A 25,134-nucleotide genomic window follows, 5' to 3' on the forward strand; every position below is an offset into this window, starting at 1 on the left:
CCCCCCCACCCCCCCATCCCACCCCCACCTTTTAAATAATGATATGGGCTAGAGCTGGCTCAGCAGTTCAGAGCACTTGCTTCTCCCAGAGGAGGCTGTTCGGTTCTCAGCACCCATGTGGCAGCTCACAACTGCCAGTAACTGAAGTTCCAGGGGATCCAGCACCCCTCTGGCCTCTGTGGACGCCAGACCCCGTGGTACATGTACATAGATTCAGGCACCCACATATACATGTAAAATATATAACGCTTTAAAAGCATAATAGTTCCCTCCTGCCTCCCTCCCGTTGTGTTAGCCATATTGGCTGTTACGACAGAAAACCCAAGGAAAGCAGCCTAAGGAGGAAAAGATTTCTTCTGGCTGCTGGTCTCAGTCCACCACGGCAGAGGTGAGCAGCTCCCGTCATGGCATCTAGGAAGCAGAGAGAGGGAAAGCCTGTCCCTATGGGGCTTTCCACTCTTTACCTTTTATTCTATCTGGGATCCCAGGCTGTGGGGTGGTGTTCCCCATGGGCAGGAAAACCTCTCAGTTCACTCACCCTGGAAATGCCCAGGGTTGTGCTTTACTAACCCAGCTGGTCCCATCCAGCCAAGTCATCATTATGACTAACCACCACAAACTCAGCTCACTGATTCAGAGTTTGTACAGCGTGTGTCTTCTTACCAACCAAGGTTAAAACAGAACTCACTGAAGGAGTGTATGAGAATCTGATACCTGCCCCACCCTTTTTAAAATTTTTTTTTTTAAGACAGTGTCTTACTATGTAGCATTGACTGTCCTGGAACTCACTCTGTAGATCAGGCTGGCCTCGAACTCAGAGAGCTCTGCCTGCCTCTGCCAAGCACTGGGATTAAAGCTGTGCACCATCCCAGCTTGTTCACATTTCCTAGAGTCCATAAGTAAGCGTGGAATTACTCATGCCTAACTTGTCTCATCAGAAGTAAAACTCAGCTTCAGGAAGTGACTTTCTTTGTTGATTAGTGTAGAGAGATTTGACTTTCAAATATCAGGTCCTTAAATTTCTATTACCCAGTGAAAGACTTTTTATTGTAATTTTTATTAGAAAACATGCAAGTTGTACCATAAGCAGGTTGGCCTGTTGGTTTATTTATTTATTTATTTTTGCCGGAGCTGAGGACCGAACCCAGGGCCTTGCGCTTGCCTACAAGCGCTCTACCACTGAGCTAAATCCCCAACTCCTTTTTTCTTTTTTTGGACATGGTTTCTCTGTGTGTAGCCCTGGCTGTCTTGGAATTCATTCTGTAGACCAGGCTGCCTTGAACTCACAGGGATCTACCTGCCTCTGCTTCCCGAGTGTTGTGATTAAAGGCCTCTGCTGCCACACACCCCCAAGCAGGTTTGTTTGTTTGTTTGTTTGTTTGTTTATTTATTTATTTATTTATTTAAATTGTATGTATCTGTCTGTCTGTGTCTCTGTGGGGGTTTGTCCATGTGAGGACAGGATGTGTGGAGGCCAGAGGTGTCAGATCCCCCTGGAGTTGGAGTTACAAGTGGTGTAAGCTACTGGCATGGGTGCTGGGAACTGAATTCAGGCTTCTACAAGGGAAGTACCCACTTTTAGCCACCAATCCATGTTTCCAGCCCCAGATTTTCTTCTTCTTCTTTTTTTAAAGTGGCTTAACAAAGTTGAAAAACAAAAGCAAGTAATAATCAAAGAAAAAAATTTGATACTACTAACAGTATAAAATGAAAACCAAAAGCAGCAGACAAAGACCTGGAAAATGCCTCTGCTCTGTAACCCAGTAGGGTCTCCCCGACCCCAATCCGTTATCGTTGTTAGTTTTGTTTGGTTTTTGAGACGGCCAGTCCCAGACCTACTATGTAGCTAAGGATAACAATCCTGATAGCTCCTCGTCCTAAGTTCTAGAATTACATGTGTGCTTCTGTACCATAAACAATAGTGTAGTTTTAAAGTGCATGTTAATGCCTGTCCTTGAACTCACATTTCAACACGTTGATGTGCCTAAAGAAAACTACTTAGAGAACTGGCCCAGAGCTGCTTTTCCTGTGCCCCTTTCCTGGGACACACATCAGACAATGCATGTTTCAACTCTCACCTGAGAAACTTCCATTTGCAGTAGATGGTGATTAATATAGACTCACAACCTGCCAAAGTCCAGAGAAATGCTCACTATTAAAGGAAATACATATTACCTCCCTGCACCTGCCCCAGGCTAAGGGATCACTGTGGAAGAGAGGTTGGGAAGAGTAAGAGCCAGAAGGCATAGCAGACTATAGGGAAACATCTGGACCCAGCAGGGCAGCTGTTCATATGAACTCATAACCCTTGTGACAGTGTGCACAAGACCAAGCTGGCAAGCTGAAACCAGACCGAGTCCCAGCAAAGGAGAGGTGTAGATGGGTTTCCTTTGGGCTGCCAGCTCACAAAAAATGACCCAGAGACATATTATTAGGTATGAAAGTTCAGCTGGTAGCTTATGCTTGTTTCTAAGTAGCCCTTATAACTTAGATTAACCCATTTTTTTTTTCATTAGTCTACCACGTGGCTTTTACCTCTATCCCATTTTGTCTGTCTGTTTCATTCAGCAACTGGCTAACTCCTCCTTTCTTCTTCCCAGCATCTTCTCTGCCCCAATAATCCTGCCTGGCTATTGGCCATTCGGCTTTTTATTAAACCAATCAGAGTGACACATCTTCACAGTGTACAAAAAGGTTATTCCACAGGAGAGAAGAGAGTTGGGCACACACCCTTATTCCTCTTATAGTTCCAGCGTCTTCTCAAAGAGTAAGCCTAGAACCAAGGCTTCTTGGATTGCACAGTCTGTCCGTGGGTTAGCTGCTCTGTCATGCTTGAAAAGTTTCTGAGGCTCAATGGCACCATGCTCCTGCAAGTCCTTGATTGTATTTTATATAATAATAGGAACAGAAATTAAAGTTGACTGACAGAAGACCCTGTATGAACTGGTGACACCCCCCCCCCCCATGCAAATGTAGCCAGGAGCTGTGAACACATCAACTGGAACTGATTATCTAAGAGGTGTTAGACTTTGGTCATTATTTATTGTTTTAAAGGAAGGTATTATACTGGACTGGCTGACGGGCATGTACTGTGCGGTTCTGCTTCGCCTTGACCTATTTCCAGCAATCCTCCTGCCTCAGCCTCCTTAGTGCTGGGATTAACAGTGTGAGCCACCACACTCTGCTTGTCCTATTCATTTAATGAAAGGAGAAATTGAGCATTTGGAGAAATTCTATGTAAATGATGGGGGGACAGATGGGCGTACTTATTCTAGAGAGAAACTGATATGGAATACCATTTTCTGTTTTAAAATTTTTCTCATGGGAGGCAGAGACTGTGTGAGTTTGAGGCCAGCCTGGTTGGTCTACATAGTGAGTTCCAGGGCAACCAGGGCCGTGTAGAGAGATTGTCTCAAAAAGAAGCAAAAAAAAAAATTTTTTTTTTAATTCCCTTTATTTATTGTGTATATGTGTGTGCATGCATGTGACCTGGCACACATATGAAGGGCAGAAGACTGCTTGTGGAAGCCTCGTGGGTTTCAGGGATGGCAATTTGGCTTGTCAGGCTTGGTGGCCGGCTCTTTGACCCACTCCAGCTGGTTATTTCACCAGCCCATGGAAAGGTTTTTGTTCCTGAGGGATTTTAGACAAGGGTGTGATGTAGCTGCAATGAACCTCGTATAAGAGGCTCCACAGAGAACAGTCTGGCTTAGAAAATATTGCCTGTAATTGTGGAATTGCTTGTCTGTGCTTGTGACTGGACAGAAATATGCCTGAAGTTAATACATTGGTAGGTCATTATTTGAAGAATATCTTTGCTTTTGATCTTTTTTCTTCCATTTTGAACTTTCTTTAAGTGATACATAGACTAATATTTTAAAAACCACCATAGACATTCTTGAATAGCCCAGTACATTTCTCAGCATCTTCTGTTTGTATCAGTGCTCCAGCACACAGCAGCTGGTGAGCCCCCTACCACCATTCTCTCCCCAGTAGGCTGAGCTGTGGGGCTGAGTTGGCTGTTGTCTTAACCAAACCTGTTTATGCCAATTCCAACTTGCTGTTGTGATTACATAATTAAGTACGTGTTACGTAATGCGGTGAAGGATGAGGCTGGTGTAAACAGGGTTGGACAGACCCCACGAAGGTAGATTTCTAGAGAAAAAAAAATGTCACACAACAAACAAGCCAGAGAAGTGTGCAAATCTGGAGAATTGCCCTTGAATACTTTCTGAAACTGAACAGTGTAGCCAGCGTCCGTGGCTTTGGTCTTAGACAAGAAAGACAATGGAATGATCGACAAATCCAGCCTCAACGACAGGGCCCTGGCACTGTGTCAGGAAGCTGGGCATTAAACGTGAATTTAACATTTGAAGTTCAAATAAAACCTCAATGGGTCTCCCCCCACCCCATCCTCTGATTCCTACTGGAACAGAGCTTTTTAGTTAAATGTTAGCTATCTTTCCGGACAGCGAAGGACTCTCCTGTGCATTGCGGCGTCGTATTGTCATACCACCAAAGAAGTAAATCATTTATTTGCCACATCTAGTTCCTATACAAAATAAAAGGTGTCAGAATGATCAAACAAATGTAGTCTTGTTTTATTCATGAGATGCTTTTCAGCATCCTTCTGGCTTTTGGGTAGCATCCTGATTGTGTGATTAAAGACTGGTACCAGGGCTGGAGTGTACAGCTCAGTAGGACAAGGGACCCTGGGGATTGAACTCATGGCTAGGCAACCATGTTACCACTGAGCTGGATTTTCAGCCCTCTTCTTACTTTTAATTTTGAGGCAGGACTGCCAGCGTTGTCAGGATTGACCTTGAACTCAGTATGTAGTAGCTCAGGCAGCTCTTGAACGTAGCCTCTGCTCCTAGTAGCTCGACTACAGGCATTTGCTAGCAGTCTGGTCAACACTGATTCTTATAATCATCCAGGAGCGGAGGCAGTGATGGGGTGAACAGGACAAACATCAGCATTTGGGATGAACGAAGCGCGTGATTACTCAGTGTTCCAGGCACTGCGTGGTTTACCAGCAGCCAAGTGATCTTCTGTTAGTTGGATGTCCTGATTCCCCACTCAGACTAGAATATGAACTGAGCTGAGTGTGGAGGCATCCAACCCAGAGCCCAACGTACAGAAGGCAGAGACAGGAGGATTGTGAGTTTGAGGGCAGCCTGGTCTACAAAGTGAGTCCTTGACTTTCAAAAAGGAGAGGCGGGAGGAAGAGACGGGTAGAAAGCGAATTGTTTTTTTAGGTGTCTTCTGCGGTTTAGAGTCTCATTAAATGTTTGAATATTACTGATCTTAGTTTTCATGGTTATAAAAAGTTAGCAAACATGATGCACTGTTCAATAAACGGTGGTAAAATTACTTGAAAAACTTGAGGAGTTTTGATTTGAAGGTTAGATGAATCACTTTAATTAAAAATGTATCCGTAAAGCATTGCACCATAACACATTTTCGAGGACCGTGGGTCTCCGTCTTTGATTACACATAACTCCAGAGTGTTTTAGTGCGTGACATATGGCTACATGGAAGCTCTCTGGAGCTTAGGTTACACGGCATTTTTGCTTCCTCCTTTGTCTACACCGTGTTCTCCTCCAAATAGCCATTGTTGAACAATTGTGTGATTCAGAAGTTAGTGTGACCTCATCCCATCTATAATTTCTTGTAGTTGGACTTTCTTTTCCGCTACCAGCCTGCAATAATGACACGGAGATTTCTTATTAATTATGAAAGCTCAGCCTTAGCTTAGGCTTGCCCCCAACTAGCTCTTATAACTTAATTAACCTGCTTCCATTAATCCATGTTCTGCCATGTGGCTTTTACCTTTTCTCAGGACTGCAGGTTCAACTTGCTCCGAGTCTCCTGGCAAATTCTGTGTGCCTAGATTCCTCTTCTTCTTCCTCTCTCTCCTTGGAAGTCCAGCCCATCCTCTCCTGCCTAGCTACTGGCCATTCAGCTCTTTATTAAACCAATCAGCAGGTGTCTTAGGCAGAGACACATCTTTACAGTGTACACAAATATTCCGAGACAATGTCTCTTGGCTGTATCACAGCCTGGTCAATTTGTAATAAGGTTCATTTGAGACTGTCTCTCCAAGGCTGTGCATGGTTACATATGCAAAAAATGGAAGCACGTAACCACAAGTAGCATTCAGATCACGATCTTTATTTCTTTGGGGTTTAGAAAGGACTTGTAGGAAGCACACTCACTTGTAGGAAGTGAAGGTGCATTTGTTTCCCCTGTTAAGGGACCTCCCCCCCACCCTCCACAGCGTCCTCTCTGTACAGCCCCTTGCTATGACTGACCTGAGTCATGTGGCTAATGTTGAGTCAATGTGTACTGACTGCTGTGGTGATTAAAATATTGTCACGTGCCATGTAAGGACATTGTGGTCAGTGATGGACCACACGTGTGGTGGAGAGCCTATATATAAGACTGATCACTGATGATGTCATAGCCATCCTGGTTTATGTAAATACTTTCAGTGATGTTCATAGAAGGGCAGAACTGCCTGCCACTGTGTTGACTTCCCCATTGTTAAATAATATTCACACTGTGTTCTTCATCCAGGTGTTTCCCCATTGTTCCAGGTTTCCTTACCCATCTGTTCCTAATGTGTTAGTCCTAATCCACCCAGGACCCTCTGGGACCAGTCCAGATTTCATTAGCCAGACGGTGTTGCCTACCTTCCTGGTGGAAGGTTTAGTTAAGAAGCAAAAGGAGGGGGCTGGAGAAATGGCTCAGAGGTTAAGAATACCGACTGTTCTCCCAGAGGCTCTGAGTTCAATTCCCAGCACCCACATGGTGGCTCACAGCCATCTGTGATGACATCTGATACCCTCTTATGTATACACAATAAATAAATAAATCTTAAAAAAAAAGAAGCAAAAGGGAAGAAGTATATAATCCAAGGTTAATGGAAACGGAATAAGAGAAATATAGACACACTAGTTAAGCATTTCTGAATAATATGCTCTATATAGCATAGATCATAAAGTCATAAAAACATGAATAAGGCAATAAAAACATCTTGGAGCTAGTGAGACACAGTGCTGTACCTGTACCTGTACCCCTACTCTTCAGAGGGCCGAGTTAGACATTTGAGGCCAGTCCTGGGAACACAGTCAAACCAGGTCACAAACACAAGACAGCCTGACCAGGTCACAAACAGGAACAAACACACACCTCCAGAACGGACCACAAAGCAAAACACACTGAAGAAAATAATAAAGATGTGGTCAAAGACTAGGTTCTGGTGAGTAATGCCAAAGTTGAGTTGAGAATGTAACCAAAAGACTAGACTAGGAAGATGAAACCCAAGTCCAGTGTGCTGTAAAGAGAATTCAGGAAGCAGGCACTTTCCTAGGACTGGCTCCACCCAAGTACGAAGGTGGCCTTTGGGTTGAAGGCCTACTGATGGTTATAGCTCCCATCTGGTGGCTTCCTCAAACTAGGATTCTGCTGGCTGGGTGGAGCATAGAACTCTTTAGTGTGGCGCCTCCATGTTCTTGCCCTGGCCTCACTCCTCTGTCTGGTATAGCCTCTGTTGGTCTCTTTAATATAAAAATGCCAGCTCTCGGAAGATGGAGCTGGCCTGGGTGTATGTGGGAGGCCCCAGAGCTCAGTACTGTAACACATGGTTGAAAAGTATCTGGCGAAAGCTGGCTGAGGAACTGGAGGCTGCTCTCTGGCTCCTGTCTCATGTGTGCTAAAGCCAGCTTTTATTTGCACACCAGAGCAGGTGCCTGGTGCCATAGCCCACTGACTTTTCTGTCTTAGCCCTACAACACATTGCTCAGTGGGCAGTGGTTCCTGAGCAAAACTAGCCTTTTATTGGTTCCAAAGCCACAAAAATGAATGAATGAATGAATGAATGAATGGAAGGAAGGAAGGAAGGAAGGAAGGAAGAAAGAAAGAAAGAAAGAAAGAAAGAAAAGAAAGAAAAGAAAGAAAAGAAAGAAAAGAAAGAAAAGAAAGAAAGAAAGAAAGAAAGAAAGAAAGAAAGAAAGAAAGAAAAGGCAAGGGAGGGGAGAAGCTCACATCAAGCAACTGTGGATCTAAATAGCAGTCTGTAAAAGCCTAGAGGATACATATCTTAGGGCTTGTAGGATGCGTATCTCTGTTACCAGTACTCAGCCTGAGCTTTGTAGAGGCAGGGCAGCCATGGATGATTCATGCGTGACTGTGCGAGACACATCGCAGTGGGACTTTGTTTACAGAAATACAACAGGTTTGCCCTGGGAAACCGAAAGTTTTCCAGCAGTTAAAATGTAATAGAGAAAAGAGTATTGCTAAGGTCAGGGAACAGACTTACCACCACCCCATGGACGCCACAGACGCCGGGAGCTTTGAAGAGATCTACCATTCTATTTCCTTGTACTTCATGTCACCCTTGGAAGAGTGTTTTATCTGTAGCAGGTGTTCAATAAACACTGGTTCGATATCAGTTACCTCACATTAAACTTCAGGGAATATGATAAGTGGTCATAAAGTCTCTCAAAATTAAAAACACGACCAACAAACCAGACCCCTGTGATCCAGTGGCAGTTTTCGGGAGGCCAGATGGTTTATTCTTTAAAGATAGCATCTATTGGCTCCCCACATTCCCTTTCTGCCCTCACTGCCCTGTGCGGAGTTCTGCTTTTGTGAACTCCACCGGTCAATGTCTGTTTCACAGCGGAACCCTTAGTCTACCAGACGCGAGAGACTGCTCTTCAGCCCACCCCTCCCCGTCCTGCCATTTATGTGGAGGGAACCACACTATCAATTTTCAGTTATAAAATTTATTGAAGCCAGTCCTTTGTTAAAAATATCCATGCTGGGAGTGGAGGTGTGCGCTTGGAATGTGGAGTCTGGGAATAGGAATTCCCAGCAGGCCCAGGGCCAGCCTGGGCTACATGAGACCCTCTCGCCAGAAAAGAGAAAAGGAGACAGGGAGGGAAGGGAAGGAGAGTCATTAAAAAGGGAAGTTAATCTCAGATAAGTGTGGATAGGTGGCACTCAAAATTAGAATCCACCTGCGTGCCTTTGAAAGTTTATTTTTCTACATTCTGCTTCTACTAAAGCAAACATGTCATCACTGATTGATTTAAATTGTTAAATAATAGCCCCAGACACCTTTCAGGTTTAGATTAGACATATTTGTCTGCTCTAGTTTATTCTTGTTCTTTCATGTAGACCTTTGATAGATTTTCTCTTTTTAACGTGTCGTTTAAGCTCAGGTTGCCCAGACAGCCTCTTACATTCTCTACAGGGGAAGTAGTAGCTGGAGCATATTTCCAGTTCCCTTGCTGAAGAAACCTGTTAAAAATTCTGAGAAGTTCTTCGTAGGGAATGTGGGAATTCTCATTATTCTTGGTCTTCTGAATTTTTCCCATTCTATTTTAAAGTAGAGTCCATAAGAAAGATAATGTTGCTCCCCGAGAACGGCTCATAACTTCCTGTTACTCCAGCCTAGGGGATCTGACACCCTCTTCTGGTCTCTGTTGATGGCCACATACATGGCTGTAGACACACAGATACACACACGCACACGCATACACACACACACATATATGTAAATAAAAAGAAAATCTTAAGAGAAATAGTGTTATAAGCACATTTATACATGAGTGCATGTGTATGTGCATGTGTGTGTGTGTGTGTGTGTGTGTGTGTGTGTGTCTGTCTGTCTGTCTGTCTGTCTGTGTCTGGCATGCAGGTGTTTGTGTACAAGTATGCACATGGATAGGGAGGCCAGAGGTTGATGGCGGGTATCTTTCTCGTGGTTCATCTCCTCATCTGTTTGGGGCAGAGTCTCTCACAGAAACTGGAGTGCATGGGTTGACCAGCAGGCCCGAGGAACTGTCCTGTCTGCCGACCCAGCACCTTGTTTATCTTATTCACAGGTGGTGGGGACTGAACTCAGACCCTCATGCTTGCACAAGCACTTGGGGACTGGGCCATCCTCAGCTCTCTTCGAGTAAGCCTCACACTTCAGTGTGCTTAGTTAGGATGTACACAGGAACCATACGCTTGCCTGTGATTGATCACTGTACTTGGGAGGGAGGGATGGAAGGATCGTGAACTTGTGCACTCAAGGTCAGCCCAGATGGTATAACAGTATGGTGCTTCCAACTGCAATAAAACAAAAGTCAAAACAATTCACTCGTGTGTGTGTGTGTGTGTGTGTGTGTGTGTGTGTGTGTGTGTCCCCTGTGAAAAATGAATTCTCACTTTAGGACATTTAAAATAAAGCTTTAAGGAATATTAAAAATTGAAGTTAAGACTGTCAAATGTAGTCACTTTTGGTTCACATTAACCAGGCATGACCCCCTTTTTTGTGTTTTGGGCTAGCCCATTTAGTGATGTAGTGCTGTAGGATTTTTTTTTTTTTTTTTTTTTTTTTTTTTTTTTGCCAGAGCTGATGCTAGGCAAGCGCTCTACCACTGAGCTAAATCCTCAACCCCTGGGGGATGTTCTTTATGTTAAATGTGTTGCTCTGATTGGTTAATAAATAAAACACTGATTGGCCAGTAGCCAGTCAGGAAGTATGGGCGGGACAAGGAGAGAGGAGAATTGAGGGAAGTGGAAGGCTGAGGCAGAGAGACACTGCCAGCCCCCTTCCCCCCACCTTGAAAAGCGAGATGTAAGGTACTGATAAGCCACGAGCCATGTGGCAACTTATAGACTAATAGAAATGGGTTAATTTAAGATAGAAGAAGTAGATAACAAGAAGCCTGCCGTGGCCATACAGTTTGTAAGCAATCTAAGTCTCTGTGTGTTTATTTGGTTGGGTCTGAGCAGCTGCGGGACTGGCGTGGGAGAGAGATTTGTCCTGACTGTGGGCCAGGCAGGAAAACTATAGCTATAATGTAGACTGGTCTCAATATTATCTTCCTTCTCCAGTGTGAGGTTGGGTTTTTGTTGTTGTTGTTTGTTTGTTTGTTTGTTAGTTTTTCTTTCTTCTCTTTCCTCTTCCTTCCTTCGTTCCTTCGTTCCTTCCTTCCTTCTTTCCTTTCTTTCTTTCTTTCTTTCTTTCTTCTCTCTCTTCCTTCCTTCCTTCGTTCCTTCGTTCCTTCCTTCCTTTCTTCTCTCTCTCTCTCTCTCTCTCTCTTTCTTTCTTTCTTTCTTTCTTTCTTTCTTTCTTTTTCTTTTTGAGCTGAGAATCTACCCCAGGGCCTTGTGCCTGCTAGGCAAGCACTCTACCACTGAGCTAAATCCCCAACCCTGTTGTTTGCTTTTTTTAAATCAGTTTTCCTTTTCCATTCGAATACTTACTGAGAAATTGAGAATACAAAGCCATGTGGGGGGGTCTCAAAAGACATGATTTAAGGTACTGATAGGCTGGCTCATCAGCCTAAGAACAGCGAAGTTCACGTGATTTCATTCATGAAGGACATTGTACAAGGTTGGGCACAACTCGGTGGAAGCGATGAAGGATGTCCTTGGGGTCCTCCCTCTGAAGAGGTGGACTAAGGTGTCTAGCCCCGAGGCAGGCCTAGTGGTGAGCAGAGATAGGCCCAGAGCTCGGTCCACAGGTGTGTTGTGCCCCAGGGATGGCAGGAAGGACACCTTTGAAGGAAACGTGACTGCTGTGACTTCCCGAGGTTCACATGGAGGGCTCGGTTGAGCGTCACTCTAGTCTTGACATCTGGTGGCTCTTCCTTTCCTGGTTTAGACTCTTTCCTGTTTGGTTACAGCCTCCCTAGTCACCCTCTCTCATTCAGGAGTGATGCCAGAGGAGGCTCTAGGCTGGGAGCTCTCGGTGATTGAAGACTGACTATATACCGACAGTTTAGGCCTAGGAAAGGCAGGTGTCGTCAGATAACAGGAACCTTTCTTTACCACGTGTGGAGGGCTTCCTGCGTGGGGCAGCCCCGGGTCACTCTGCGTGTCTGTCTGGCACAGAGGCGAACCCTTCCAACCTCACGCTCTGAACAGCCCTGCTTTGGGCCACAGAGTCTATGTCCCACTAACTCAGAGTTCACAGGTGTTCACTCGTTCCTTCCTAGGACTGACGAGGTGCAGGTCTGCATCTCTGCTCCAAACAGCTGGGCAGCACACAGGTGCAAGCATGTTTCTGTTAGTCATTCTTTCATTGGGGGCAATCCATGTGTATGTTATGTTATGTAAATATGCATAGGGCAACAGTTTCCAAAAATAGAAATCTTTAAAAAAAATCTGGATTCTTACTAACATTATACTAAAAAATTATTGTTTCAGGCAGTTAAGATGCTGCTGAGGGTTGTCAAGACTTTGAGAATTCATTTGAAAGATGCACAGAAACGCAGATTTTGGTTCCATTCAGAAATAATATCTTAGCATTGTGCCAAAGGATGGTAAATTGGTATTGTTTGCAAGGGCAAAGAACAAAGTATGATTACAGGATCTGGACTGTTCTTTTCAGAGCAGAGGAAGCATTTTTTTTTTAATTTAAAAAAAACGTGTGAAAGATTAAAAAAGAATTGAAAGGAAAAGCTAGGAACAAGTTGAGCTATTTATAAACATCCATGCCAAGGAACACACCAGCTATTGTACCTTACGGCACCCAGGAGAAGTGTAATTGCTGCTCCGTACAGGGATGGGGACCTCCAGCTCTAAGCAGGAGAACCAAGGTTTGGATCCCCAAGATCCACACAAGCCAAATGTGTTGTCAAGAGTCTATATATAGCCCCAGCACGGCAAAGCAATGGAGAGTGAGGCAGGGGGATCTCCAGGGCTTGCTGGCCAGGCAGTCTAGCCAGTTTGTGGATTCCAGGTTCAGGGACAGGCCCTGTCCCCCAAAATAAATTGGAAAGCAACAGGGAAGACGCCGATGTTGACCACCAACCTTTGCCCCCTCCCCGCCTCCACACGCACACGTTGCTCACATACAGATTTTAAAAATGTTTCTTTGTGGGGTTTAGCTTGCCTGTTTGTAAATCATATGCTTGTGTGTAACCTATGGCGCTCTGTAAAAGTTATCATTATTAGAAATTATATAGCTGTGATCAGAAACTAGACCTATCTTTGTAATTATGTTTCTTTCTTCTGCTGTGATGAAACACCATGATCAAGGCCGCTTATAGAGTTTTTCGAGGCCTAGAGTTCCAGAGGCTTAAGGTCTGTAATGGCAGTGATAGTGGGGTAGCCGGTGACTGACATGGCACCCGGAGCTGGAAGCTGAGAGAGAGCTGAAGGCTCACATCTCGGGATTGCAAGCAGGAAGCAGAGAGCAAGCCCACTGTTAGCGACAAACTTCCTCCAGCGAGGACAGGCCTCCTGAAGCTACCCAAACAGTGTCACCAACTGGGGAGAAAGTGTTCAAATGCCCCAAAGTATGGAGGCCGCCCCCTTCCAACCACCACAGGAGTATAAGCAGTTAATTTTGGACATGACCTGAAACTTGTATTGAACATTCTGGGCAGAAATTGAGTTCACTTTGGCTTGTGGGTGTTATTTTTGTCTTCCCTAGTGCTGTATTTGAACCCCGCTTCCTGGTCTTGGTTCTCTTCACCCCAGTTGAATCCGTTAGCGTGTGGTTATCATATGCACTTGAGAATCATCGGTTTGTTCCCCCCACTCATGAAGAACGGGGGCACCTTGAGAGCTCTGAGGGGCTGTTGCTCTCAATTCTCTCCCGACCCTCTGCCCTCTTGCCTCCGGTCCTGGCATCTCTCAGCTCGTATGTAGCCAAACTCTTCTCAGTGGGACCTGCAACGGGCTACTCCATTTCCATGACTATAGGTTCTTCCCTCCCTTCTGAAGCTAGAGGATCATCTCTGAACATCGAGACCTTCCTTTTTCTCATCACATTCATCAGCAGATATCAAGTAGGGGACAGTGGAATCTGTTCTTTTTGCCATTTTTATTGCCTTCCCCCTCCATCCTTACCAGTATCCATATATATATAGTCCCTTACCTCAGTAATTTAAATTAACTTCTTTTCCAATCTATCTTCAACTCACCCCAAAACAGACTTTTGACCTGGTTCCTCTCATGACCTTTCTCCAATATTGTGTTATTTACTTCAGTATTTTTCAGATTCTATGCATAGTTTCGGTTTTCCTTGAGAATCTCCTCAGGCTAGTGGAAAAGTCAAGAGGTTAGCAGTCAGAGCTGCTGTAACTCTGACACTCAACTTTTACCTGTGATGGTTTTATTTTGTCCTTGTTTTTTGATGATACACACAAAGGTTCCTTCTTGAGGTCAGGATGTTTTCACTAACAGGTTTTAGAGTTGACAGTGTCCCAGAGAGGCCTATTTCTCTCTTCTCCCTGCCTTAGTGTGGGGGACCCTGGTTTTTCCATCAGTATCTATCGCCTGGCACCTAATCACAATCTATAATTTCATAAGGCGTGTTTGTATGTAAGAATCCCCACTGTATGTTCACAAATGAAGTCTGTCTTTGTCTGGGACATAAGGATCTGTTTTGCACTGTTATCCTTTGCCGTGTTTACATCACTTACATGTAATGGAATTATTGACACTGTTAGGCTTAAATCGGTCTTGTAGGTGATCTGCCACTGATACTCACTGGCAAAAGGTAAAATCACTTTCTCTGATGGAGACTCCCTGGGTGTATTAAGCACATTTCAGGGCAGGCCCCGTGCCTGGAAGTAGTTGGCCAACACAAAATGAACTCAGTGGGTTTTCTGTAGACTTTTTGTCTTATTTTGCTTTGTTTGGACATTTTTTTTCCCTTATTAGTCTTTTGCTTGTTTGTTTTGATTTCCAGTTTTCATGGGGGTTTGTTGTTGTTGTTTGATTTTTAGAGAGAAAAAGACTAGTGGAGGTCCTCTGGGAGGAATTGGGGGAGAGGGAAACATGATCAAAATGAATTGTGTGGAAAAAAGTTTTTGAATAAAAAAGAAACTAAAAATAAACCTGTTTAGTTTATTTGTCATGTTTTCACCCCCACTTTGGTTGCTATCTCTTAGATTTCATGTCTTCCAATACTCAAACATACTCTACTAGGAGCTTAACTCCGCCCCCTCCCCCCCCCCCCCTTTACAAGAAGTCCCACTGTACAAGCCTCAGTGTATCACACATTGACCTTGCGATAACAGAATGATATTCTGCACGTGATGAAAGAGCTGAAACCCTGCGGTATGTTTTTTTTCTGTTTCCTTTGTGCTTTCGTGCTGGATGGAGTAAAACTTTTTATCAGATTTATTTAAAAATTGAAAAAACAGTGTAGGTATGTGTGTCTGTATGTAGGTATGTGTGTCTGTAGGTATGTTGCCCTTGAGTGCAGGTGCCCAGGGAGGTCAGAAATGTTTGCTCCTCTGGAGCTGGAGTTACAGATGGTTGTGAGCCGCCTGACATGGGTGCTGGGAACCAAACTCCAGCCCTGGAGTAAAATGTTTCATTTCTACCCAGTGATACATTGTGAGTCTCTTCCGTTTTAGTGAATTATTTTACTCTAATTAATTGATGGTATCTGCCGGGGACTAAACCTAGGGGCTTGTGCATGCCTGGCAAGCATTCTTCCACTGAGCTGCATGCTTAGCCTGTCAGTGAACGTTGGAAAAACCATTTAAAATGAGAAACATCTCTCTTCATGCACCTGCTCACGGCTTGTGGTGCCCTTCACTTGACTGTATGGATGCAAGTTTTCAGCTTCCCGATCATTATTTTACCTGCAGAACTCCTTAATACCTCTCTGTCTCTTTTTTTTTGTAATACAGATTTTTGTCAGTGGTAAATTGTTTTACATTTGGTCTGTTCTGAAAAAAATTTTTACTTTGTTTTTTTTTTTTTCTCCCAAAGATATTTTCTCTGAATATAAAGTTCTAGAGCAGCACTTCCTTTTCTCTCTCTCTCTCTCTCTCTCTTTGTTTGTTTGTTTGTTTGTTTGTTTATTGAGTTTTTCAGTAACACTTTCCACCTGGGCCTTACAGTCTTAGATATCTGAGACACCCATGTTCATTTTAATCTTTGCTTCTCCCATTTGCAGTTAACCATTTTCTGTCACTTAAAAAAATTCTTTACCGTTGGGCTCAGCAGGTGCTTTTGGATCTTGGTGGTGCCACGTGTGTGTGTTTTTTTGCTGGCGAACCTTGGAGCTTTAGAAAACATTGGGTCTTTGTGTCTTCTGGCAGTGTTTTCTGCTGTCCTGCAGAGGTGCTGGTTTTACTGAAGCTAGCTAGAGCCATTGGTGGTTTCCATCAGTGCCGAGGCTTTGTTCGGGCTGTTGTGAGCATTAGACTCTGGTTTGTTGTCCGTGCTTCTGTTTGGAGAGGTTATGTCTCCCCCCCTCCCCCCACCTGTCGGGCCTGTAATCTTCTATAGGTCCAGCCCAGGGGGTTTCGTTCTAGATTTACTTGTTCTCCTTTCTTCATGGTTTCACTTTCTGCAGTTTTTGTGGTCTGAAAACGTTACCTGGAAATTTATAAAAAATAAAGTTGATCAGTTTGCGTGCCATTTGGAGTAGCACCGTGGAACCTTGGGCTGCCCTGCTTCTTCCCGCCTGGTACATGAGTCGTGGCTTTGCCAGCCTGTCCATCCTGTGTGTCTATGCGTGTTGATAGTCAGGTAGAAGCCAGCGTGTTACCGGTGGGCCACTGTGCTCCCACAGTATGAGCGCTTGGGTAACCCCCATATGACAGCCTCACTTCCTCTCATCATGTAGGGAGTCACCACACATCACCCCAAGGAGGGTATCTAGGAGACTTTTGGAAAATGAGCCAGGGAAAGAGACCACATTCATATAACTTTCGTCACAATATATGGTTATTTGTTCTGTTCTGTTAATCTTGTGTTTGGTTTAAGAATTCGAGGTTACAACAGGTATTTTTGTGTAGGGGAAATATGGTATGTACAGGAGGGCTCTTTGCTACCTGCAGTTGGAGGTGTCCACTCTGGGTCATTGTTGTTTATTTCAAAATTTCAATCATTCAATTTTACCAATAAAGACTTGGGAGCCAGATGCTGGGGCGAAAACCTGCTGGTTCTGAGAGGCAGAGAGAGAACCCGACTGACCTTCTTCAGCTGACATCCCAGAAAGAGCTTTCTCCTATGCTTTCTCAAACAAAAATTCCCTCAACCTGATGTCCCTCCTTCCCTCTACTTCTTGTGTGTCTCTCTCTTGGTCCTAACTTCCTCTTATTCTCTATGGTTATTTCCTGTCAACTGATAGCTTGCTCCACCTCTTGACATATGGTTAGTTTTGTTTAATCCTGTTTACAATGTTCAAGCAGAAAGCTCTTGGATTAAAGGTGTGTGGTGGGTCTGAGCCACACCACAGCTAGACGCAGGTTTTTTCCAGAAAATAACGCAGTCTCAGAGTTCACAGTGTCATCAAATATCCTGCAACAGCTCATAGGGCACTCTTTCCTGTGAATAAGGCTGGGACTACTGGGTAGAATTCTTTTGTCTCTCAAAGTTCTCTTTGAATCATTTTTAATATCTTTTTTTTTTCTCTTTGTTTTTTTTCATGGTCTTCCTCTATATCATTGAATAGTAGAATCCATCATCTGTCATTTCAAGATCCACTTTACTGATTTTATTGCTTGTTTTCCTACGTCTTGACACATCTAAATAGTCTTTAGTTAGACTTTGGATATGTGGAAGGCAACCTTGTTCATCTAAATAGTCTTTAGTTAGACTTTGGATATGTGGAGGCAACCTTGTTGCACACTGGATTTTGTTACATTCTTTGAAAGAGCAGTTTTCTTTCTGGATGGTCTGGATGGTTAAGTACTGGCAGATAGCTTGATCCTTCTGTGCTAGTTTCCGAAGACTGTTTTGAAGCCTTTGAAACTACTTTCAGGAGGGATTAGAGTGATCTTTAGCTAGTGGCTGGACATAGCCTTCCTGCAGTAATGACAGAATTGTCCGGGCTAAACATCTTTGGTTTGTAGGTTCTCATGGGATCCAGTCTCTGCACCGAGGCCCTGAACCTGCCTCCAGGGAGATGAGACGATTCTTGTGTGTCCTTCCCATTTCACGCCTCTCAATGGCTTTAGTTCCCTCTCTTTATAGGTCAATATCTGATTGCCTCAATGACAGATTTTGTATAGGGTTAGAGTCATGGATAGTTGAAGAGAAGTCAGTCCCATTGTCCCATGGGGCTTGAAGCAGAAGTTTGGAATGAGTTCACGTAAACTTTGCACACTTTATAGAAGGATTGTGCGTGTGTAGAATACTTCCAGATTTATAGTAAATATGTATGTACACCTGCCTCAGTGTCTCTGTTACTACTGTACATCATTATGGTCAGTTGCTCACAACTCATGAACCAATATCGATGCAGTATCACTAGCCAAAGTTCCATGTCGCTGTTACTTCCCCTTTCATTCTGTCAGGATCCAGTCAAGAATACCACGGTACATTTACTTGCTGTGTGTGTCTCCTTAGCTCTTTAGAGTTCCAAGAGCATTTTTTTTTTTCCTTCAGTTGCTGAGGATGAGCCCCAGACTCTGCCACCAAACTACATCCCCAGCTCGTCCTTGCTGGGTTTTTGTTGTTGTTGTTGTTTTTTCAGGACAGGGTCTCTGTGTAGCCCTGGCTATCCTAACTCCGTAAACCAGGCTGGCCTCAAACAGAGATCCACCTGCCTCTGCCTCAGGAGTGCTGGGATTTTAAAGGCGTGCACCACTGGGCTTGGCCCTAGATTCATTTATTTTTATGCTATGGGTCTGAGTGTTTGCTTTCATGTTTTTCCTTGGTTTCAATGGTATTGATAACATCAGTTGGATGTTTTGTGGGTTACCCTTTACTTTAGATTTATCCTTTTTTCCCCTTCATGATTAAGCTGGGCTTTTGGTCCTGGGAAGGAAGGATGTGGGTGAAGTGCCTTTCTCATCATGTTTTGTGAACAGCGCTAGGACCATTAGCATCAGTTATCATTAAGAAAAACCTTGGCCATAGGCCATGTTTAGTTGTGCACACCTTTAATCCCAGCATTCTGGAGGCAGAGGCAAGCAGATCTCTGAGTTCAAGGCCAGCCTGGTCTACAGAGTGAGTTCCAGGACAGCCAGGGCTACATACTAAAATCATTTTGAAAAACCAACTAGTTAACCAACCAAATAAACAAACAAACAAAACTTCTTGATCTTCTGGCTTGAAGGAATATCTTTCAGATTTCTCCTTGGTAAAGTCATCCTTTTCTTGCTCATTTTCTGTCTCACCGTAGGTGAACAGAAACACTAGGTGAATTGATGCTGGCCCAGGCTCATTAGACATTTACTGCCCAGGGCTTATCTAGGCTGGTTTATGTAGGCATCCTGGGCTTGGCATATACCCAAACCATAGAGTCCTAGAACAAAAGCAGGTGTTTCCCGGGAACCATATTTTGGGTATGGTTTAGGTATAGTGAGCCTGTCACAGTAGTTCAGGAACAGTGGGGCACTCTGAACCTAAGCTCTCCGATGTCATTCAGAGGCCAGGCCTGCCAGGCAGCCATTCAAAGGGAAGCAGTCGGGCCTCCTCTTTTGTGCACAGTGGAAGATTTTTCCTCTTCTTCCTATTTATCTGTCCAGTGGTTTATTTATATCAGTGTCTTAGTCATTTTAAGTGTTGCTATAATTAAACAGAAATGAGGGTTTATTTGTTCTGACTCTGAAGGCTTGGAAGTTCAAGACCAGAGGCTGCATGTGATGTGATCCTTCTTGCTGGTGGAGATGCCCTGAAGAGTCCCAGGGGGTGCAGGGTGTCAAGAGCTCAGAATCTTAGTTCAATCCCCACCTCTTGAGACACTGCAGCCTTGTAGCATTAGGAAGCTACCCACACGACCTACTTTATTTATATTTACCTCCCAAAGATCCTGCCTCCAAACACCATAGTCCACTAAGTTCCTACCCTCTTAATACTTTGCAACAAGGATTGAATTGTAACATGGGTTTAGGTTGGACCAGTTAGCCAGTAGCAATTAATGTTGATTTATGCACAATTATGCTTTGGTTTATAGTACAAAACTGTTGGGTGCTTTGGCTGTGGGCAGCTCCTTAAGTTGGCCCCTTCCTCCTTTGCCTCACCTCCATTTTGTTTGATTTTAGCTCTTCCTTTCTTTTTCTGACACCAGAGGACACTTCAGGTTTTTCTTCTATATTTCCTGCCCGGATCTGAAACCTAACCATTTATCCAAGGAGCTCATGCTTCCGTTGGTGGTAATGCTATAAGACATCAAAACATTCATTGTAGAAAAGTTGGGAAATTTAAAAAAAAGAAAAAAAAAAGGATGAAGGAGAGATAGAGGTCAGGAGTGAACACTCAAGAATTCAGGGCAGCTAATGATAGGGACTGGGACCATTATCATTTTGTTTTTTAATGAGGTCTCAAAGCAAAACAGGAGACTGTTTTTACAGTGGTTCTCTCCCCCCTCCCCTCCCAAGTTGCATTTCGTGTCTGGTAATTATGTAACAGGCCTGAGAGTATCTTTATTCTGAAGCCTTCCAACCTCTCTTCTAAGCTCCAGCAAGGATGAGAATCTTCTCAAGAGGCTGTGGGAACTGTAGAGGTCTCTAGGAGCCAAAGGATATTTGACTTTTTTTTTTGGGGGGGGGAGAAAAGCTCACCTTATTTTCACTCTTTTCTGAGTGTGCTAATTTTGGACCCCAGTGTTAAAGAGTTTTTGGGATGTTGATGAAGCTCTTACTGTGAGGACTGATCCATGTGTTTGTGTTCCTTTCCTAAAATGAGTTAGCAATTGAGGAATCCTCCCAGAACACGCCATTCTAGTGGAGAGTGCGATATTTTAAGTGAACTCAGACTTGAGGAAGCATCAGGGAACATTTTGTTCGCTCCCCCCCCCCCCCCCTTCTAGATAGCAGTGTTCTATGTGCTTTCCTGAGGGTTTCGCTGGTGTTTGGTTGTGTGCAGTCTACTTTCTGCTGAAAACTATAAAGCCAGGTCTTTGGAAAGAGCACCGATTTAGTGGGATCAAGTGAAAGGGAGGGAACCCTACATCCCAACACCCGGAAGGCAGAAGAACCACCATGGTCATCCCTTGTGCCCTGTGTTCACTGTAGTATCTAGCTTGTGGTGGGAGCCTGTCCACAAAAGCTGACGGCTTTAGAAATGTGGATCTCTTTTTTAACCATGGAATATCTTTAAGAATTTCGTAGAGTGTTTTGGTCATTTCACCCTCCCTCATGTCTCCCCCATCCCTCCCCCCAACTTTGTGTCCCTTTGTTTTATTGACCACCCACTAAATTGTTTGTGCTGCCCATACACTCATTGGTGTGGGGCCACCTACTGGAGTGTGGTCAGCCTACCAGGGGCCACACCGTAGCTCTTCAGTTGAGTATGGGGGCTCCAGAGCCCCTCTCTACTCCATGCTGAATGTTGGTTGGCTTGCCCTTGAGTAGTTCCTCTGTAGGGAAGCAGAGCTGCTATGAGTTAATGAGTGCAGTGTTTCCATTATGTCTACAAGATACTGTTTTTGTTCTGATCCTCCCTGACATCCAGCTCTTAGAATCTTTCCACCCCATGTTCCGCAATGGGCCCTGAGCCTTGGGAGAGGGGTGTGACAAGAGATGTCCAGTTTGTGGCTGGGAACTCTACTGACACTTGTCTGAGAGCTGTACTAATTATGTGTGTTTAGAGATACGAATTTAGAGGGCAGTATGATAGTATGTCTGTTTAGCAGGGTAATAGTAGATTTTTCCCTGGGGCCTATGAGTTCCTCAATTATGGGTTCTTGGCCAGATTTGCAGTACCAGGCTTATGTTTCCTTTTGTAGAGCAGGCCTTTAAATCCAATCAGAAAGCAGTTGGTTACCCCTGTAACATTTGTACCACTATTGAACCAATGGGCATATCTTGTCATACCAGTCATTCTATAGTTCACAGGTTTCAAGCTGGGTAAGATGGTTGATGGTTTTTTTTCTCCCAGCTGTACCTCCCAGTACTGTGAAATCTAGTCAGCAAGGAGGAAGCTCACAGTTCAATACCAACTTGATTTCTTCATGTCCTCTGACCAAAGTCAGCAATAGGGTCTTCAAACAGGAATAGCCTGAATAGAAACTATGAATCTCTTACATTCTAAAACATCATTTCTAAAGCCTGAGAAATTGTAGTCTAAAGTGTGAGGAGGAACACAGCTAAATAAATGACCTGGATTAGAGTCCCCTGCTTTGTCAGGGCTACACCCTCTAGAAACAATTTCTTTAGCTGTCTTCATGGCAATGATATGAAAATATTCATATGCATATATAAGTTGGAGGACTCTGAATTTATAAAGTGTAAAATGGAAAACCAGCTTCTCTGGTAATCTGAAAACTTAAAATAGGCTTTAGGCTGTGTTTTGGTTGATGTGATTAATTAGCCGTTTAACTAGAGAGTACTCACTTGAAGAACAATGAGGGTATCATTATTTGTGTGATTTTAAAAGAGGATTAGTCATTGATTGAGAAGGAAATTGGAGCACAGTGAGACTCTTGCATGGCCTTCTAAAAGGATTGCTGGTTGTGTATGTGGTTTTTTTCCCCAGCTAATAGTTTGGTGGTTTGGATAATAAAAGCATCAGAAGATGTAGAAAGGAAATACTCCATTAAGTAAGTATTGCTGTGGTGTTTGTGATCAGGACTTGAAAGAATAACACTGTTTATTGTGTTTTTTATACTTTAGAATAAGGTTTGGCTAGAACAAGGCTTTCCCCAAATGTTAGATTAGTCTGTATATAATTGGAAAATGCCTTTTCACCTGCATTGTATTTACAATGAGCTTCTGATATAAATGGAATGTGTGCATGTGTGTGTCTGCATGTACGTACACACACACAAACACAAACACACAGACACACCTATGCATATAAACTGATTAGGTGAAATAGAAACTTCAGATTCTGGCTTATTCTTTTATATCTATATAGACAGATTTAAAAAGGAAAAAAAATCCATTTTTAAAGGCATGAGAAAATTACCCATTATTTACCTCTTTCTCCCCAAAGTCACCAAACTGACTTCCTGTACGACACTTGTATAGTTCTGAAGGTTTACTAGGAGTGAATCTCATTCATTTTTATGGGATGTTGTAATCAAGCAGTATCAAGTTGCTTTTAAATCTCAGGTGAGCCCAGCCCAACAGGGGTAGCAAGAAGATGGCAGAGTGTCTAGATGTCACAAACCAAGTTGTCAGTTGATGTGTTTTGATTCTGAGCCTCAGTGTTTAATGGTGTTCAGGTCACCTTCCCCCACAGACTCTGTCAGCGATCTGATGAAGAGAGGATTGTGTGGCAGAGTTACTTTGGGGAATACTAGAATTAAAAACAAAATGTAAACTGATTTTTGTAAAATATGGAGTCTTTTGCAGTGTGTATGTTCATTGTTAATATACAAGAATGTGATGTGGTAGGAGGTTGGGCTTTGGGACTGTGGGGTTGTTGTTTGCTCATTTAACATCTGGATGCCTTGGTTCTGCTTGGAATGAGGAGGAACCCTGCTCCTGGCTGACCTTTAAATGTTTTTTATAGAGATGGAAGCAACTGACAGTGATGTAGAGCTGTGGTTTGCGGTTGGTCAGCCTTGGCATCTCAGCACGGAATTAAGGTTCTGTGTTGGCATGCCGCATGTAGTTAGAGTCAGGGTTGGTCAGCCCTGTGTCCATGTGGGGTTGGGTTCCGTGATGGTCAGCCCTGTGTCCATGTGGGGTTGGGTTCCGTGATGGTCAGTCCTGTGTCCTGGTGTGCGGTTGGGTTCCATGATGGTCAGTTCTGTGTCCATGTGTGGTTGGGTTCCATTTTGGTCAGTACTGTGTCCATGTGGGGCTGGGTTCCATGATGGTCAGCCCTGTGTTCTGGTGTGGGGTTGGGTTCCATGTTGGTCAGTCCTGTGTTCTGGTGTGGGGCTAGGTTCCAGGTTGGTCAGCCTTTATACCCTTAATTTGAATTTTCTTGTTAGGTCTGTTTAGGAATTGGAATGGCCCACACTTGTATCAGATTTCTTGAACTATTCTAAAAACCAAACCAAACCAAACCAAAACAAAACAAAAAACCAAAGCTTTGGACATCTGCCCCCTCTTCTATGACTACTGCATATGTGTTAATGAATGCCATTATCCTGCTGTACTTAGTGGATGGTGTTCATGCATGGAAAGTTGTTATTTTAACTTCTAATATAGTGCCTAGCAATTTGACTGTAAATGAATTTATTCAGTTATGACTTTGATAATTGCACTTATTCTCTGTGGTACTTAAAGAATGCAATACTACAGATGGCTCACTACAAATGTATTTCTACATCTGAACACATGCCTGTTGACCTCCAAAGATTCAGCAAACTAATTGGGGTGAAGTGTTTATTTGTTTTGGTTGTGCAATGTCTCTGTTGTTTTAAAGGGCAGTTATGCTTTTGACAGTGTATTTTCATCTTCAAACCTCTTCCATAGAATGAAGTTGTCCAGATGCATTTCTCTGACCAGTGGATACTTTGGTGGTTCACTGACATTTTGACTGCCGAGCTTTCATGGGAATTAGCTGCTTTATTAAGAATAGAAAAACACTGTTTTAAAACAGCCCCCTTACCTGACAGTGATCTCTCTAGAATAAGTTGCATGCACCAGGAAACAACTTTGTCCTGAGCTGAGCAGTTTTAGAGGCCAGTGGAGGCTCAGCCAGTGTCCATGACATCATCTCTTATTCCATTAGGCAGCATTATCTCCAGTGGGGTAAGTGGGCCTGTGGACTCTTGTCTCCTCATAAGCATGCTGGATAAACTGGGTGTGGATCAGGGTGGAGATGATGTACAACTGCTCAAGTCCTCTAGGAAACTGCTACTGATTTTCCCCCTGCTTTGAGGAGGCCACCAGCTATTAAAGAAAAAGATTTAAAGATCTTATGTTAGATTCTAATTCATTAAAAAACAAACAAACAAACAAACACCAACTGTGTTTCTAAGGCCCTTTGCCTGTGAGGAAAGTTGGCATCAAAGGGCAGAGAGCAGCAGGCTGTGTCTGTTTCCTAGCAAACGGGGCAGGTCTTGTTGACCACATGCAGGTCTGCATAAAGAAAGGTGAGGGTGTCCTTCAGGGCACTCGTAATAAACTTGTAAGCTTTAATTCAGCTGGGCACCTCATCTGCATCGAACAGCGCTTCCCCTATAGTTGTGCGTCACCACGAGCCTGCATGGTAATGAAGCCAAGGCACTGTGGGCCAGAACTCCACTGCTGCCTGGGAGAGGCAAGGGGACAGCGGCTGAGAGCCAGAGCCACAGAATCGTTGCTG

General features: G+C 43.8%; 1 protein-coding gene across 5 annotated transcripts in view; it reads left to right on the forward strand.

Annotated features, from left to right (window-relative positions):
- Fryl (FRY like transcription coactivator) overlaps positions 1-25,134 on the forward strand; it is a 242,924-nt gene that overhangs the window by 75,590 nt on the left and 142,200 nt on the right. The window lies entirely within an intron of this gene.

This window comes from Onychomys torridus, chromosome 10 (assembly GCF_903995425.1).
Source record: "Onychomys torridus chromosome 10, mOncTor1.1, whole genome shotgun sequence".
Taxonomy (NCBI): Eukaryota; Metazoa; Chordata; class Mammalia; order Rodentia; family Cricetidae; genus Onychomys; species Onychomys torridus.